General features: G+C 41.0%; 1 protein-coding gene and 1 pseudogene across 5 annotated transcripts in view; both read right to left on the bottom strand.

Moving 5' to 3' along the window:
- Positions 1-18,273, bottom strand: part of TRIO (trio Rho guanine nucleotide exchange factor) — a 269,555-nt gene that overhangs the window by 205,570 nt on the left and 45,712 nt on the right. The window contains exon 1 of one of the 5 annotated variants that reach the window (XM_078391707.1): positions 11,791-12,321. The exons of the other annotated variants lie outside the window; for them this stretch is intronic. The gene's annotated coding sequence lies outside the window, so the exon portion shown is untranslated. Of the gene's footprint in view, positions 1-11,790; positions 12,322-18,273 lie in introns of those variants that run through there. 5 annotated transcript variants of the gene reach the window in all.
- LOC140707144 (U1 spliceosomal RNA) lies at positions 12,790-12,967 on the bottom strand (annotated as a pseudogene).

Raw genomic sequence — 18,273 nt, 5'->3', positions numbered from 1 at the left:
CCAAGGGTAAAGGTGACATGAGTAAGAAATGTTTATTGTGTGTAGTTATTACTGAGCTTGTATTTTAGTCTCATTTCTCTTATTTGTAACTTTCTTTTCTTATGAATAAAATTTAATTTAAAAAAAGAGAACACTTTTCACTCTAGACCTCCCTTTTACTATCCTCCATGTAATCATATGGAGACTGCAAGTGTACTCCCAGTGGCCCCACCTCTGTCCTTGGTTAGTTCTTCCTTCTCCCTGAAGCTGTTCATATGTTTGGAGAACATCCGTAATGGAACAGCCGGCTAAATGTACAGAGGCTCTCTCTGACATTGACTCTTGTATGAAGACAAAATCTATCTGCATTTAGCAGAACACATGCAGGCCCTGTCACATGGCCAGGAGTCCTAATCACATAGAGTTCTTGAGGAATCCTGGATAAAAGATGGCATGAGGGCTCCCTTCTTCGAGCGAACATACAATGGTATGGGCACGGAGCTAACTGGATAAGCAAAGCAGGCTGAGGACAGCGCATGAACCTCCTGTTCACCTCCCTGTATACTCTGAATATATAAAGGGTGATTTCTAAAAGGGGACTTACATAAATGAGTCCCTAAAATGCTGTAACATTCAGATGTCAAACCCTCAAGTGAAATAGTAGCAATGAAGAGGCTTTTAGGCCCTATCTTAACTGCAGGATTCAATGCACTCCTTGCCATTCATCCCTGTTGGAAAGTTATAATCACGGGAGAAGCAAGGAAGACATTCCTTCCCCATCCGATCATGAATGACTGGTGTTTCACTGGTAGGGATCTCACATCATGGTGCGATTTGTTTTTTTGCAGATAGAATCATGATTTATAGGAAGATGGTGTTCCATTTGTACCCTATCATTATAGGAAAGGAAGAAGGGCAAATCAAGACCATTCAGTTCAGTCTGGATATCAGAGAACCTTAACAGTAGAGCAGTAAATTCTCAACTCACCACATTTAACTATGTTAATACAAGAAGTCTATTGCCTTAGAACTCATCATTTTCTATAATGTACTGCAACAATTGGATTTTCAAAACCTGAAACCCAAGGAAAGCGCCACTCATCAGAATCCCTTCAGGAAAGAAAGCTGTTATTATGATTTTACAGAGGCATCTGTTTCGAAATACTCAGTTCAACTGTGGGCATCTTGGGAAAGAAATAAACTCTAATTTTTAGAATGGATGAGACATCAAACAGTTCTTCATTGTCTTGATCTTTCTAAGGCATTAGATTCTCCAAATTAACATAGTTAAATATATTCAGTCTATAATTTACTGCTCCATGGTTAAGACATTTTTCTGGCCAGTAAACCCAATGGAACAATATCAATATATTCCCTTCCTGTGATGAACTGGTACAAATTTGGCACCGGCTTTCTGTATGCTAGGGACTGCAAATATGAAACCAACATTGGGAATCATCCTTACTCATTTCCTGCACAAGTTCTCACCAAGTCCCTCATGATGGGTACTTGAAGCTACACATGCAACAATGCTAATTATATTAGATGTTAATTGAGCATCCTTGTAACAAATGCTTTCCAAATCCACAAGCCACATCCTCAAAGTCTGCTCTGGGAGGAAACATGAGTTATATCTAAGGGACACATACTGACACAACAAGCCTTCTCTCAGCTGCAGCTCCTCAAATGTGTCCTCCAAATCTGATCCAGAGAGCTGATGAACCCTGGGGATTAAATCTGGTATGCATGCAGGAGAAAGGAGAGGCAGGTGAAACTTCCTTGAGCAATATGAGATATAGCTGTGCGACCTAACATTAATCAGGCCCAGCACTTATGCAAGCAGGCCACAATAAAAAAGAGGCAAGAGGAAGTAACTGTTATTCCTGTAGTAAACCTATGTGCTTAAAATCCACATCCTCACAACTACATTAGCTACAGTGTTCCAGCAATGCTCACGCTGACAACCAAAATGGTTCCCTGAACATGGCCATACAGCAAGCGATCCTAGGTTGAATCCTGTTTTCCCATTATGTTTAGTCTTAGAACAACAGAAAATCTTCTCTATAACCCCCTCCTCTTCGCACTGACCTCTGTTCTAGTGCATGCTACTGTAAATACAGAGCACTGCTGTCACTGTGATGTAAATGTGCAGGTCACAATGATAATAAAAGCCAGTTCTGAACACTCCGGAGCACTTGCCAATATGTGAATGGCCACAAAGATGGGGAAAGGAGGGGAAGGTCACAAAGTGTGCAGCTGTAAGTTGGGTCCCTCATACCTGTTAATCCATCTCCCACATCCGAACTCCTCTGCTTAAGGCAACAACAACAACAATAAATAAAGAAACAAGCAAGCAAAAGAAACAACCCCCCCAAAGGATTGGTTTCTACACACTTTTATTTGTGAGCAATTCTCTTGAAAATATTGACAGCTTTTTGCAACAATTAAAAACAATTTTATTTAAAAAAATACACCTCATTTCTAAATATTCAAGACAACAACATTGCCGAGTGTTGTGAAATATCAAATACAAGAGCCCCTTGTTATGGCTGAACTAAAAAGTAATAAATGTGTGAAAGGTAGAAGACAAACTCCAAATGCCTTTTGTGAAAAACCGAGCACCTTTTATTGAATGCTGTAAGGCCAGCCAAATAGATTAAACCAATTTAGAAAATTTCAAAATGTTACGATCATAAGCAGAAACCAATAAATGGGGGTGGGGGATGGGGGAATCCTAACATCTCTTAAGAGGCTGCCTTGCAGCAGTAACTTCGCCAATGGATTCCAGCCTTAGTGAGCAACTGCGATTAAAGATAAAGGGGCTGATATTTCAATGTGGATTAATTGTCTGGAAATAAATGACATACCTGTTTCCCCTTCATTGCACTGTGAAATTTATGGTAAAGGTCAGCTACTGACAGTGTTCTTTTAAGAAACCAAATGGAACCCTAGCAGGTTTGCATCTGAGGTTCTGAAGAAGAAGAATTTCTAGAAGTCGCTGTAAGGGTGCACAGAGCCATAAATATCTGCAGCGATTTCCACTCACACACAGCTCGGCAACCCTCTGAGCGAGCATCCTCAGCACCGCACATTAATAGAGATGATGTCATCTCTTCAAAATCAGGGCAGTCTGCAGCTCCTGCTGCCGTTGTGTTGTCGTCTTTTCCACTGCAGTGCCTGCAGCATTCAGCAGCTTTGCAAAAGCACAAGGCAAGCGCAGCAGAGATCCAAGCGAAAGACAACTAGCAGAGCTCATTCATTTAAACCCTGCTTTGGATAAATGTCAGAGAAAACTTAAGAGAAAACAAACCATCCACTCGTTACACTGTATTTGCTCCTCAACGTTCAAGAATTTCATTTCAAGGATTCTGGAGGATTTTTGGTTTGGTTTGTTATCTCACCTGACAAAGTAGGGCCTTTTGTACTACAAAAACCCTGAACTGACACGATTCACCAAATTTTAGAACAAGAAATGACCACCCTTAGATAAACAATTAGTTAAGGCATAAAAACTGTTTTGAATACGACATGCCTGCATCATTTAACCCCACACCCCACCCAGTCACGTGTGTGTCAGATAAAAAGCTCTCAAATTCCTATAAATCCAATACAGAAACTACTTTTTCACAAGGAGGGCAAAAATAGTGTATTTCAGGCTGCGGGTTATTCTGCTTACTCTCTCTTGAAAAATATTGCATTCTGGTTTACATTATACTCTGGTTTCTGTTACTTGCTTTGTTGTATTCAACGGTTCTTTTTTTCATATATCCCTTCAAACACATGACTCCAGCCTTTCTGAAAACAGTAATACAAAAGCTGGTATCTAACATAGTACAGAGGCATGTGGCTCATGCGTAACTCCAGGTATATATTTCTTTGGCAGCATGGTTGGGATGCACCTAGCAATACAGTGCAATTCAGACTGTTTACTCACCAGCTCTATGGATGTTAGATATGCACAGTATGAGTTTTTCTAAGTTTTTTAATCTGTGATTTGCACAAGCAAGCAAGCAAGCATTTTATCAAGGCAGTATGGCAACATTTCACCCAAGTAATGAAATGAAATAAAATAAAATAATCCAAGAAAACAGATAGCACTCTTATTAGATTGAAAGGATGGAATATATACAATTCCTTGTAGTCAAGATCTGAATATAGGGAAGCACCTGGAGGAAAGGAGGATTACCTCCTTTACCCATCACTTTCCAGATCATCTTTTGTTCTCTCTCTATACAATAGGACATATCCTGTTTGTTTCCCATCCTTCTGCTAGCTTTCCCCCCCCCCCCCGTTCAGATTCTATCAGCAGAAATGCTGTCTCCCAAAACAAAAAGGCTCAGAGGAAGAAAGCCAACAAGAGTACAGCTAAGCTATTCTAAGTGCTGGAGGGACTGACCTCTCTATCAGAATCTCAACCAAGGGTTTTCCTGATTTAAGAGGCCCAACTGTGTTCTGAAATGTGCATTCTTCACAACACATATTTCTAAAACCGAAATCATTTCATGTCAAATCTCCTTTACAAATGAAAAGGCTACAATTGCAATTAGAAAGCCATACTTCAAAGTTGCTACGCTCAGTGCTCTGAAAGACGAGCTGCTGCCTTTGAAAGCCAAGAGTCACAACCAATATTTTCTCTTCTCTGGGCAACACCACTAGGTTATCCAAGATTGGGAACCACTGGTCTGGATTATAGCTGGCTGACGTTAGAGCAATTCAACCAATGGCAGTCCTCCTCCTGCCTTCCCTGTCCCTCACGGGTCAGAGTGGCTCACCCAATCACTGTCAGAAACCTCACCCCACCTCCATCATAAAACTTTTTTAAAAAAATTATTTTCAATATAGAAATGTTTTTGCTTCAATGTATGCCTACACAGACAGTGCCAAGGAGGCAGCCCAACCCGAACACAAATGTTGCTGTTCGGTGTCAATAACCAAACGGCTCATGAACTGAACCAGACAGAATTATTAACTTCAAATACTGGCTTCCTTGCAGCTTGTTGAGAGCACTGCTTTTCTCCACAGCACCGTACAGGGGGTAAAAAAAACAACACACAATAAACTCACTATACAACAGCCAAAAAAATCTCCACAGGTGAATATTATGGCCCCATTTATCTTACCTATTGGGCAGCAGCTGTTTTAAATCCAGTCAGTTATAGCCCATGCTTTTTAAATACTAGCCTTATCTGGCTCCATTTTGGAGCCGTTCTCCTTACTCATCAGGAGGATTTATTCCACCCTTGAGTTAGAAGGTATGCACACCGGTACTGCATAGGAAATATATATTAAACACCTTATGCACACCTAAAGAAGGTTTCACAACAGCTGCTCCGTCAAAATACTAAGCTGTTCTGCAATTGGGAAGGGAAAAAAATGAGGAGAAAAAATACAGAGAACAAGTACAGGCTACCTCCTTCACTAAAAGTACTTAAATCAGATTTTAATTCAAAACTCTATGAGATAAAAAGTACAATGAAAATACAAAACAAAACCATGTGTTTTGATTGCATTCTAACAAAGTAGGAACTATAGCCTAAAAAGGCCCATTGAAGAATCTCTTACAGTACATAATTAAAATATTAAAAGCATTACAACAATTTGTAGCCTTTAAGCATGTTGAGACACAGTAGGAAATTATTTAACAATGTTTCTTACTCAACCAAACCAACCATGTACTAGTTAACAACTATGGAGGGAAATCCATGATCTTGTCTTTTTTTTGCCTATGTCCAGCTGCTGCTACATGTTGCCTGATTCTCCTTAGTGACTGATATCTGGTACTGTTGGTATCTTGGGGCAGGGAGGGGGAACGTGTCTCTTGCTTCTCTGTATTTCTATTTCACTCATTTGTTTATTTTCCTCTTCAACTATCAACAACTAGGACTTACTGGTGGAGCAAACTGCTAGCCTATAAAACACATACAGTATCTTAAAATTACTTTGGACATTTACATTAGGTTTAACAACCCAACAACCCACTATCTCAGCAAACTGCATTGACAGCAAATCATAATTTTGTTATGTTTACAGTTTGACTGTGTCCCTTGAATAAACCCAGCAAAATGTCAGAAGCATAACAGCTGGTGAAGAAATCTGGTGAGGTACCGATTCATAATGCTTGCATTTCAGTACTCTTGGAGAGCCTTACTCTAGGAATTTCTCAAGGTTATGTTTTCTTATCCATATTTACATGTCCATACTCAAGTGTCCGCTTGCTGGAAACAGATCCTTTATGAGGCAATGTTATTTTACACTGACCTTGCTTTCTCCCTGATGGCTTGGATGGAGAGTTGGCTGAGTATCTTGCAGTGACTTTTAGTGCACTGCTGTTCAAACTTCATTTTCTTAAGCACAATGTACATTTTCAGGGTTGCATTTTGCACTCCTGTTTTCGTACTCTATACATACAACATTCCGAATCTTGGCAGAGTGGTTTTACCAGTTCCAAAGGGATTCTATGGCTGAAGAGGAATTTGAACCTATGCCTCTTGAGTCCTAGTCCATCATTCTACTCACCACACCACAGTGGCTATCTATCCATGTGAGACACTTTTTCAATTAAAGCAGAGGTTGGAAATATTCTTCCACACAGTGGGTGAAATGGTTCAAGAGAGCCACAGGAGAGACTACATGTCAGCAATAGTAAGGGCTAGTGTCCAAAGTGGGCACAGCTACCACAGTCAGAAATGACTAGGAATATGTTCTTCCCATGATGGTTCATCAACCCTACAGTGCTTCCCTGAGGGAGGTATGCCAGAACTATATACAGTGGACCCTCTACTTAAGGAATTAATCCGTATTGGAATGGTGGCTGCAAGTCGAAAAGTCTGTAGGTCGAATCTCCATTGACCTACAATGCATTGAAAACGGATTAATCCCATAACTGGCGGTTTTTATTCTATTTTTGTTCAAATTTGGGTTTTTTCTGGTCTGTAAGTCGATTCTCCGGCTGCAAGTCGAATCTAAATTTTGCAGCCAGAGAAGTCTGTAAGTCGAGCCGTCTGTAAGTCGAGGGTCCACTGTAATAAACCCTTTCAGACAGGCTTCTAAAATTAACAAAGACAGTCCCTCTGGGTTCCAGTCCTTTGAGTGTTGCCTCTCACTCTTTTCTGCAATGTTCTACTTATTTTAACAAAATTCAGATTTTTATAATGTCATTCAGCTTATTGTTTTGAACCACTTTGAGGATTTAATTAAAACGTCTATGTGCTGACATGCATAAACTTGTATTTTATAGACATCTAAGGCACCTTGAAATGGTTGCTTTCCATATTTCTGCCTAGCACCTATATCTCAGGAGAACCCTTACAAAACCTACAATGAGAGTAGACTTTGTAGGGATATTGGTGTTGAAATCTCAGGATGAGAGGGGAAAGCCCTTGGAATATTGTCTCCCCACTCCCAGTGTCTCCTTTTTGCTTCTGAGGAAAAGAGCAATCCTCCCTGCCTCAGAAAAACAAAGAGTTTATCTCTGCCTGAGTAAGAGAAATGAGCCTTTACTTGGCTGTGTATTTCGGGGCGGGGGGGGGGACTATATTTCTGTGGATTTAAGATGGATTTCAGTAATTGTATATTATTTTAGAAGTCAGTCTTGACTGAAAAGCACATGGCAAATACAGTTTTTAAAAAAAGTATTTCGGCATGATATGGTTCTAATGGCCAAATTCAAGCATATATTCTTTTCGCAATAGGAACAAATCTCTTACTGCTGCTCTGTTCAAAACAGTGTGGCACTTACGCTTTCTAGGCCATGTAAAACTGCAGCCAGGACAGACCATTTAGGAGTATCAACTAAAAATATTTAACTTGTTTGTGGTGGTCCACAAATCCAACCCAGTGGAAAAGGTTAATGTGGCCCCAATCTCTAGAATGATAATCTCCTTTAGATATATGAAGTCAACACTAATCCAATGTACATTTTAAAAATGAGTCACAAATATTGTAATACTTTCTATGCCATCAATACATTAGTATTAACAGTTTTAAGCACTGGTATTAAATGACTACCCTACGTAGAAGACTGAGAGAATGCTTTCAGGAACCAATGCTTTTTCCTTCTGCCAGACTTTTAATTCCCTAGACTGTCTGGTAATGTAAATCCTGGTTTTGCATGAATCTGGGGGGTATTTTAACCCTTATTCTCTAGTTAAGGACCACAACTCCAATTCTAGAATGTTATTTCAGCTAAGCCCAGCTACCAGAAAGACCTGGCAATTAAGTCATACTCTGGCTAGCACCTTTCCATTTTCTGTTAAATGATCATCTATTTCAAAGATGCTCATTCAGAAATGCTGCACTCAGGTTGTGGCTCCAATTTAAAAACACACCATAGTGCCATCTCCTTTAATGCCTTTATTTTGGACAGCGAAGAAAAGAAAATGGAACATCAGGGGCAAGGAATGAGAAATGTGAAAATTGGATGGGCTGAATCACTTATTTTCTCTGCATAATCTCATTTTTAATTTGTTTTGCTCCCTTTATTCCCCAAGCTCTTTAATTATTTCAGGAACCTAGATGGAGAGCTCCTTTAGAACAGAAAGGAGTGTGTGTGTGCGTGTGTGTGCACGTGTGTGTGTGTGTGTGTGTGTGTGTGTGTGTGTGTGTGTGTGTGTGTGTGTGTGTGTGTGTGTGTGTGTGTGTGTGTGTGTGTGTGTGTGTGTGTGTGTGTGTGTGTGTGTAGAGAGAGAGAGAGAGAGAGAGAGAGAGAGAGAGAGAGAGAGAGAGAGAGAGAGAGAGAGAGAGAGAGAGAGAGAGAGAGAGAATGAGTGTATAAAGGCAATAGTCCAAGCCTGAACCCACAGATGGCAGAGTCCTACTGCCTCACACCTTGCCCCAGTGAAACTTTTTGATCTGTACAATAAGAGGAAGGTGCCCAATTGAGAAGAGGAAATAACTCTCACAGCAGTGAGGCAAGAATCAATAAAGTAGTGACACAAATCCACAGGAATGTAAGATAACCCGGGCAAAAGGAATACAGTAACTGGGGAGGCTGCCTATCCCGGCTCTGAAGAATAACCAACACTTAGAAAAGAGCTCCTCTTGGTCCCATAGGCCAGAGGTTCGTAACCTTTGTTATTCAGGTGCTTTTGAACTGCAACTCCCAGAAACCCCAGCCAGCAGATCTGATGGTGAAGGCTTCTGGGAGTTGCAGTCCAAAAACATCTGAGTAACAAAGGTTAAGAACCAGTGCCATAGGCCACTTGCACTGATATCAATCCAGTCATCTAGTTCCTGAACTTCTTCAGGTGAATAAGCTGCCGTGTACTTGATCATATGAGAGACAGCAAGCAACGGGGGGGGGGGGGGGACCACCAAATGTTCATCCTCAAATGAAAATCTGTGAGCAATAGTTGCTGAAGGAGTCAAGAGAGAGGAACCAAATAAGAGGTCTAATACTTGGGGTGCTGAGCAGAGAAGACCTGGGTATTTTTGTTTACACTCCAAATACTGTCAACGGGAAGAGAGATAACATGTGTCAACACATCAAAAGGTTAAAGATCCAGGGGAAAATGCAATGTAATATCAGGTAAAGTTTTGCTGAGAACTGTATTGTAAATATGGTCAAGGAGGATGTCCTATTTGATGTACAGTTTTAATCTTACAGCGTCCTAAGGGTATGCAAACAGTATCAGGTCCCCACAGCTGTGGCTATTACAAAAGTAGGCTAAATCACTGCAAGCAACAGTCTTCCCTAATTCATGTAAACAAATGCAGAATGTTTTCTATGCTATAACTTTTCTTATAGGTCCCTTGACCATGAAACCAATGCTCCTTATCAATCACAGCAGTGTGGGCAGAGAACTCTCTGTAAAGAAAAACAATCCCACAATAAAAAGTTGAGCAAATTATAATTCTCTTAATTTTCATGAATTAATTCTGTACCTGTAGTCAAACTGCAAAGGTATATTTGGGGTTATATTAGATTAACAACTTTGTTTTTAAGGAAAATGTCCCAAAAAACCAAATATTTAATGAATATTAGCAAATTCTGCCTGTGAAGAAGTGCAGAATACAGTTTTTGTCCTTCATTGCCTTCCCAAAACATAGATAGTGCATTCTACAGGGAAAACACTTAAATTCTGCTTCCACGCAGCAAGTCAAAAAGTGTTGAGGGACATTAACTCAACAAAATATACTTTGTACTGTTTGACTGAAAATGGAAGCTGCATTCACAGATCTTAATAATTTTTTTTACATTTTTAAGTGCTATCTAAAAATTAATTCATCACTCATAAAAAGATGTCGAGTTTCCATAATTAAAAACCATGATTTCACACCAGAAATAATTTGCCTTTGCATATCTTTATCTAGTCCACACCTGGGTTCTACGTTTTTCCTGGCTGCCCCTTTAAACGGTGGAGTATTGGGGTTTTGCGCATTTGTGCTCTCAACAGGAATGAAACCAACAATGCCTTGCAAGCTGTTGCTGGTAAGTTACTTGGTCTGTCTCTCCCCACCCCAAATCCCTAGCTCATTTTACTATGTGAAAGCCACTGACAAAGGCATTAGTGTGAGCACACTCTTGTTGTAAGAATCCAAGGTTTTCCATTGTTTGCTTGTAGTCAGCATAGAATATGCTTGAAGGTTTCTGGACCAAGGAAATGAGCTATGTACAAAATGGGAGGGGGGCACATTTAAAAAAAAATAAGGAAGCGGTTGCTATTAGCAAACCATACTCTCTCCCCCCTCCCTCCCCACCCTAAGCAGAGGATAAGGGCAGCATCAAATCCCTGTGCAGATGTCCCAAAAATTTCCTCTTGACAATGGCAAGTATGAGAAGAGAGAACAGCCCTGCCTCCCCTTGTAAGTGCACACATCACCACTATTGTTGAAAGGTGTAATGATAAAGATAAGATGGGGCTGGGGGTGGACCCAACCCCCAAAGGTGCAAGGCTTTACCTGTCTTCACAATAGCCCTGGATAACAACCCAGAACAATACGGCAGTCTCTGCGAGAAACAGTCTGTGTGAAACGAGAAACAGTCTGTGTGAAACGCAGCAACAACACATCTTACCCCCCTTCTCCCCCCCCCCGTCAGCAGGCCCTGCAGCAGAATGGATTACATCATCCTTTTGCGGAGCAGAGCAGTGAATACACTTACACCAAGCACTCAGCCAGATGGAGCTGCCTTGCCTCTCCTCCTGCAGTTATCACCTGCCTCCCACCTTTGCAATCTGAAAATGTCGCAAAAAATTTAAAGATGATCTGTCCTGTCGAAGCTTCTTCCCTCCCCCCACAACTTATCTCCCTTCTTTCTTCATCTGCAGATGTCAAAATAACCCATCTCTTTCTCTCCCACCCCAAACAAAGCATGTGATGGAGGCTGCTTCTACTTCATGCAAGATTCATGCAGGCAGCACCGCTAGGTGAAGCTCAGCAAGACTATAACTGGATTTCCAAACAGAGAAAGACAAAGGCGGTGAATTATTAAAGGGGAGCGAGGGAACGACAAGCTCTGCAAGGCGCCCGTAGGTCACTCCCTTCCCCATTTGTCATAAAATCTGCTTTACTTCATAAGGGGGAGACAACTAATCCGTTGCCCTAAGGATTAAGCTTCCCAAACATGCATCCAGAGTTTTGATGGCCACTCCCTTACTCACTCCAGTTCAGCCAACTGCTTCACTCGTGCTGGACTTGGCCTATGGCGCTGGCATTCTGTCCAGTGATCAACATGGGTGACATAAGCGACAGCAAGGGAACACCCTTCTGGAAGCATTTGCTCCATGACTGAACGCAGCCTGCTGCAGCCAGCTCACTGATTCAGGAACATACAAATAAACTCTCTTGTCGGTATAAAATTGTAGTGCTTACCTTTCAATTAATCATGTAGCTCTTTGTAAGGGCTGAGGGAGGCATGCTAGGCTTCCACGATCTCTCTTCTGCACAGAGGAATCGAAGACAAAATGTTCTGCATGCATTTTCCTCTATAATTCACAAGTGAATGCACTTACACACAGAAACCACTATGACCCTGTGAAATATCCCTGTGACAAAACTTTACAGTCTTGATTTCACTTCTACATCTTCAGGCTGCATTCACACAAATATTTTTGGCAAGTACAAATAAATGTGCGAGATCTTTAGCTGCTAGGAACCAGCTGAAAGTTTGCGAGTTCTTGTATAATGTACTCTTTCCTATAGATACTAGAAGGATCTGGAGCCACCAGCAAGGGAGATAATCACAGTATGAACAAAAGATGGGATTATCAAAAATTCTGGTTTTTTTGCTCAAGTTAACACCAGCTCCTCCCACAAAAATAATAAAGCTAATATGCCCTATGGATGGACAATTCTAAGCTTACAAATGGATTTTATATTTTCCAAAAACAAAAACAAAATAAACCCCCCCCCATGAACAAACATTCCAGTTTTCTCCCAATATGCATAGCTCTTGCTCCAGGTGAAAACTAAACCACCAGGTCACCTGACAGAGCCTCACCTGAACCTTCTGCAAATAATGCCCACTACATTCCACCTCAGGACATGATGCTGATACAACTTCAAGAAGACCAGGACAGTTTTTTTTACCTTTCCTCCAACCTACCGTATTTTTTGCTCCAAAAAGGGGGGGAACGTATGTGCGTCTTATGGAGCAAATACAGTAAAAAAAGGGTTCAGCCACCACCACCACCCAGAAGCCTCCCACTGCCATGCTCGGAGGCCTCTGAACTGGCACCAAAGACTGCTTGCTGTTTGGACCTCACCATTCTGTACCTCTGGCTTTCCAAGATCTGCTTCTTGCAGCCCACCTGGAAAATCAGCAAGGCTAACAGGCCTATGGCAGCAGGCAATGAAAACAGCCAAGGACCAAAGGGGAAAGAGCAATTCTAGAAAAACCAGGGGAAACCACACAGTCCCCCACTTAGGCAGTTGATTTTCCCACATTTGGGGAAATTACAAGGGTCAGCACATCCAGAGTGCAATAGATGAGCCTTACCCTGGGAAAACCACTTTTACAATAATGGTATCTCCCCTGCCAGGTATGAGTTGGAATGGCCCCTGAAAATTCTTCCCCTTTCTGTGCCCTATCCCCCAAAGGCATGGTGACCCCCCCGGCTGCACCTCCTGATCAGAGCAGGGCTGCACAGCCCCAGTCCTGAAAGAGGCCAAGAGACCTACTCAGTATTTTGGGGTGCCCCACAGGACCCCCATCAGGGGCTGGAATGTTCCTCCCACAATCCTCCAGTGCACAGATATTAGCATACCTAATATGCAGGGAAGGCAGGGAAAGCAGGGAAATTCAAACTTTCAGTTAGTGAAGAGGCTGCTTGTCTGCTTCCTTGCTAGTTCAAGCAGTTAGATTGCTGGGAGAGAGACCTGGGACTGCCTGGTATTGTTGTTTTAAAATGTAAAATTTAATTTAAAGGCTGCTTGTTTTGGGTTAAACTCTGCTTGGGTGAAAAGGTGCTCCGTTTGAGCTGAAATCTGCTTGTGTAGAAACGTCCATAGGGGTACTTGCTTTAAAAGCTGCTTGTTTTGGGTTAAACTGTGCTTGGGTGAAAAGGTGCTCCATTTGAGCTGAAACCTGCTTGTGTAGTAACGTGCATAGGGGTACTTGCTTTAAAAGCTGCCTGCAAAGCCTTTCAGACCAGCGCCGATCAGCTGTTAGGTGGATGAAAGGAAATGTAAAATATAGGTACAGTGGTATAGGTCTTATCACTGACTGATAATGGTCTATATTAATGCCACTGTTGACTGCTGTTCACTTTACATGGGTCAAGAGGGAGGAGGGGGAAGGAGTGGAGAAGAGCACAAAATGGCTGCCATCTGCCGGGTGCCTGCTGGCTTTTAGCTGTTTGGGGCTCTTTTTTGGCTGTTCTGGGGTCTACCAAGGCACTGTGAAGAGCAAGGCTCAGTCTACAGTACCTGGTAAGTGACTTTCTTTTAAGTTTTTTAAAGTTTCTGACCTTTCCCCCCCCCCCCCATAAAAATGCATTAATTTTCAATGCATTTCTATGAGCTTGAGCTGTAGCTGGGCAGAGTTGCACAACAATCTCATCTGTCATTGAGACATTTCTATAAGCATGGGGAGGAGGTGGATGAAAGGAAATGTAAAATATAGGTACAGTGGTATAGGTCTTATCACTGACTGATAATGGTCTATATTAATGCCACTGTTGACTGCTGTTCACTTTACATGGGTCAAATGTTATTCTGTTATAGTTTATTAAATATTTTATTACACTATTTGGTTCAGAATATATTTTCCCTGTGTTCCTCATCTAAAAATTAAGTGCATCTTAAGGTCCGATGCGTCTTATGGAGCAAAAAATACGGTACTTTTTGCTGTTCTTACTTGATGCTGAGATATGAAGACCTCAAAAACGTCCATATCTTTTTATCCCTCTGGAAATCGCCTAAGAAAAGTATTATCCTAATACCGATTTTGGAATCAGTTTCCTATTCTTCCAGGGTCTTCAAACCTCTTGCTGTCTCATTGATTGCTTGGATTAGCAGTTCCCTGGACAAGACACTGCTGAAAACAGTTGAACTCCAGCTTGCCTTGGAAAGGAAAAGATGAAAACCCCATCACTAAGCTCCCTACAGCTTCTAACTGATGGGTGCATTTTTTAACCTCTCTTTAAGGCAAAATCCCAAACAACCCATCTGCCTCAAAGGAACTTGCATAGCCTTTCATTCTTAATAAGAGCTAATCCAGGAGCTCTCTGAGGCTAAAAAGTGTCCTGGTATTCTGAACCACAAAGCTCAGCAACATCTATACAGAAGCATAACAAAGCATCTTTCTGCTGTACATCAAGCTTCCACAACATTCTTCTTACTCAGAAACACATTTTTCAGATCCCCCTTGAAAAGTGAGATGTTATATCTGACTGACACAAACTTTTACTGTTGTGAAGAATAATGAGGCTGAAGAGCCTAATACAAGTTCCAGAATGTTTGCGAATGGCAGCAGAATTCTACCAGATGGAAATGGTTTGGGACTAAGAGAGAAGTGTTGTAACTTGGTAGTTAACTCACTCTTGACCATGTTGGGCAGGAGGGCTTATCATTCACAGGAGAGCAATGGGCCGGCAGACACTGCTGGCAGAAGATGCCCAGGTAAATCCCTGAATCTAACTAAAAAGATGACTGAAATTTTTTTTTCCTGAGACCTAGAAGAGTTGCTGCTGAAGACAATATTGGTCTGTAAGGGGGAGGGGGGGGGCAACACACCAGACACATACATTAAGGGAATAGGGATTCAGAACTGAGGTGAGTCATTACCTGTTCAATTTCTGTTCACAAGGCCAACTCCATTAAAACAATGGAAATGCAGCATTTAGTTTCAACATGCAAACCACTTTAATTACATCAGTTTGATATATTCGGCTCTTAACAAAAATAGCCTTTCACTGCCAAGCACCACTATAGGCAACTTGCTGCACAGGTGGATTCCTGAGAAGGTGATCAAGCATTTTTACTTTGGCATCTGCTTTTAAATGGGCACTTGGAAGTCCTGCTTTATTCCCGCAGCCATTTGTTTCTTGGAGAACCTGGTGCTGATTTCACCTCCAGTTGGCTGATGAGTTCCATGCTGTTATTTTTAATGGTCCGCCCTGTTTCATTTTTTGGATCATTGTATTTAATTTGGAGTGATTTAGACTTTTATTTGTAGGCTGCTTTAAATTTTATTCCATCTCTGAAAGCAAATGGTGATAAAACTTAGACTGCTGCATTCATGTCCAAAGTAGCCTATTACAAAAGGATCTCTGAATGTTTCCAACTAGACTATGGTTATGCTGCCTGCTTTATACTTAGAGGCACAGTTAAAAAGACACAAATCTGTGCGTCTCTATTTTCTATCCAAAAAAAATTGCTGGAAGACTAATATTCTTTATTATTCACTGGAGTAACAAATTCCAGCATACATGATACAATAAACAGTTGTTTCTCTCTCACTGTTCTTCTACTGTTTCTGTTTTTCTATGTTTGTGAAATCCAACTCAAACCTTTAAACCAGGTATGTGTTGTGTTTCTCTTCTTTCATATTATAAAGGCTATTCAAAGCTGAGCTCATCATTCTCTTCCCTCTCCTCCCACCTACCAAGGATGTGTTGGCTCCACTATTAGACAACAAAGAAAAGATGAAAAGTAAGTTTATCAACTACTAGATAAAAGAAGTGGGGGCATTTAGTAGCAAAATCCAGTGATCACGCTGAACTCCAAATTCTGGGGCTAAACACTATTTGCTACTGCAGAATACAATGAAATACCACAAAGGTCATATATATTGACCAGTGCCATACATTAAAAAGACAAAGTAGCCATGTAGTCCATAAGTAAATGGACATTTTAAAATTTATGCTGAAATCTGGCCATGCAGAAGTTAATAACGCTTCAGTGGTAAACATCTTTTAAACTGAACAGTGTGAGATCAGTCAACATTATAGTGTTTTGTACTAAGCAAAGAACCAAACTCACAACCCAGAGTGTAAATACACACACAGAATCCAAATATTGAAGTAAACACTGAATCCAAACAACTGCTCTGTCCTATCTAGTTGCGAGACACTAGCTGTGAAACACAATTTGCATTTTATAACTCACAAACTGTGAGACACAGCTTGTTATCTTCAGCAAACTCAGACTCTTCTAAGAGATGAGATACAAAATGCTTAGAATTTAAGCTCATGCATGTGTGTGCCTCAGCAATACAATATCCTAAAAATATTTCAAGCAATTCAAACTGCCAGTGGAGATGATGGTCAGCATTCCTACTCCATCTATTTCTGAACATGCAGAAATCGACAATAAATCTAAAGGACTTTTATCAAGCAAATATGAAAAACCTACTGTAACTCCGAGGAACATGAAAACATCAGAGCAAACTTGCTGTAAGTCTTGCTTCTTCATTTCACAGGTCAAAAACACTGCTCATTTTAAATCAGCTTTTCCCTCCACTGTACTTTGTGGAAGGGAACAGTAGTGGAACAGCACTGATCCAGAAAATGATACAAGAAAACAGGCTGTCGCCTGACATCTCACCAGACACGTGGAATTGTTCAAGGTTTTCAGAATACTGCACCTCAGAATATTCATAGCACTACTATGGATTTTATTTGAGCATCAGGCATTAGTCTTTGTGGCATTTCACCCACTAATCTATAATAAATGGAATTTTTTCCTCAGAACTGGAAGCTCTGTGATCACCACAATTTTGCTAATGTGTGCTCCTTTTTCACCCTTCCTTTTCATGGGTGACTGGTCTCCAAATGTGAAATATCTTAATGGGCAAAAGAAAGGGGTGGGGGTGACCTGTGTCCTGACTTAGCTCTGGGCATTTTCAAATGTAATTCATTTATGCTTTGTTCTTCCCTTTCCTCTCTCTCCTCCAAATAATTCCCAAAGAGCTTTAGTGCAGTTTTAAGCTTTAACTAGAAAGATTCATTTTAAACTGGATTCTTAACAGAACTTTCTACCCGATTCAGGACCTTTTTTTAAACTAGGAAGCAAGTATAATACCGAACAAGCAATGAATAAACCAACTCCGTTCAGCTACTGTTCCCTTTGAGAATGGGCCCATAAATTAGGTTTTGAAGCTCCAATTGTTCCCATGCCACAGGTATGATTATTTGTTTCTAGCCCTCCAGCTACTGAAACAGACCCTCTCCTTTTCTCCTGCCCTCATGAAGAAAAGTGTTGCTTGTAAAAACCTCTGCTGAACTCCACTAATGGTCAACAACAGCAGAAAATTCTTCACTGTGTCAAGCAAGAATGGGGTCCAGAAGCAGCTGTAACTTACTAGATATATTTTGCCACACCAACTGAATTTTCTTTAACACGCCATTTTTCAGACAGCCGCTTAGACATTTCATTAGGAAAGTCTGAAGACTACACAAGCCATCATACATCTGACCAAAATCCAGAAAGTGCAAATTTAAAGCACCACCACCTTTACATATGTGGTACATTTGCACATCAATCTCATCCACGAGGAAGCAATACTTCAACTGTTGGTAATGTTTAAAGGTGGTAACTGAGGATGGAAAGTATTTTTTAGAGCTACAGAGTATAGTTCTACACAGATGTGAAACATCATAAACAAACTGTTACCAAAAAACCCCCACACAATTGAGACTACTGAATAACACGGCACAATGTGAATTGGAAAGAGTGGTTAAATATAAATTTAAAAGGGGATGAAGCTTGACAGGTGAGTAAGCAGAAGGGAATTAAACATGATGACACCTAGGCATATATGTACCTGCCTGAGCCCTGAGATCAGTATCCCAGGCCTTGCCTGCTCCCTGGTTTACCTGGTTAAGAGAAGGTAAAAAGAGTCCTGCTGGATCA

This window comes from Pogona vitticeps, chromosome 4 (genome assembly GCF_051106095.1).
Source record: "Pogona vitticeps strain Pit_001003342236 chromosome 4, PviZW2.1, whole genome shotgun sequence".
Taxonomy (NCBI): domain Eukaryota; kingdom Metazoa; phylum Chordata; class Lepidosauria; order Squamata; family Agamidae; genus Pogona; species Pogona vitticeps.
This window is presented reverse-complemented; position numbering and strand designations above follow the sequence as displayed.